The sequence below is a fragment of the Sinocyclocheilus rhinocerous genome, unplaced genomic scaffold (genome assembly GCF_001515625.1).
Source record: "Sinocyclocheilus rhinocerous isolate Xijiao unplaced genomic scaffold, SAMN03320098_v1.1 C36242812, whole genome shotgun sequence".
In the NCBI taxonomy this organism is placed as follows: domain Eukaryota; kingdom Metazoa; phylum Chordata; class Actinopteri; order Cypriniformes; family Cyprinidae; genus Sinocyclocheilus; species Sinocyclocheilus rhinocerous.
Window position 1 is genome coordinate 1 of NW_015776791.1, and position 935 is coordinate 935.

Here is a 935-nt window from a genome sequence, read left to right on the forward strand (position 1 = left end):
AAAAACGATTTTTTAACAAATTTTGAACGGTAGTTGCCATTTCAACATGGTACTACAAAGCTGTCTTTCTCCATTCTAAATGGTCAGTTGACTGATTTGAACGGTTTGACTGTCTATGGGCAAGCAGTGCAGGTTCATGCTTGTTCTCATTTAAAAAAACACATTTAGAGGAAGACACCGTTTGAAGCATCTCTCATAAAGACGTACCTCCACAGCCCTGAGCATTTGATAAAAGTAGAGTTTGGCGATTTCTTCCTCCAGCTGTTTCTTGGCCTTGATCCTGCCAAACAGCTCTCCTCCTTCAACACTATTCACAGCACAGAGATAATGAAATAATTCATCAAAAAACTGAAAATTGTGTAGAACAGGTAAGAATATGCAGTGCTTCCTTGTCTAGTAACTCACGGCAACTTTTCTTTAAAGGATCTAAAAATACAAATACAGATAGAAATAATCTGTACCCAAGTTAATTCGGCCTGCGAGTTCATGTTGCTAACTATTCTCCAACAAAACACCACAGGAACTTACTACTCCAAAACAATGTAGTAAGAATCTTCTGTCTGGTAGAAATCTTCTGTCTTGATCAGGCACGGCTGCAGGGACGAGAAATACGATGAGATGTTTTATCTATAGCTCTGTAGCATTTAAAGACTCATTCATGACTTACATGATCAATTTTCTTTAAAATTTCAATTTCCCGTTCTGCATTTCGTGTGGCCGTCTGTAGAACACAAACACAAAATGAATCAGGTATGAGTAATTTTAAACATTAATGTACGAACAAAATCCTAAAGCATTATAAGTCTGTTTTTAATGGATACACATCACCTAATAGTAATTCTCGTGAAATAGGTTTCTCACAACACCAACAATTTCTAAATTGAAAACAACTTTCACACCTGTAGATCGATTGCTTTGTTCCGAAACAGGGATTT

General features: G+C 36.7%; 1 long non-coding RNA gene across 1 annotated transcript; it reads right to left on the minus strand.

Annotated features, from left to right (window-relative positions):
• Nucleotides 1-213: 213 nt before the first annotated feature.
• On the minus strand, nucleotides 214-722 carry LOC107735693 (uncharacterized). The gene is made up of 3 exons (XR_001639485.1): nucleotides 668-722; nucleotides 529-593; nucleotides 214-307 (listed from the first exon to the last, which is right to left on the minus strand). It is a non-coding gene; the product is annotated as an uncharacterized LOC107735693 (long non-coding RNA).
• Between the last annotated feature and the right edge of the window lie 213 nt (nucleotides 723-935).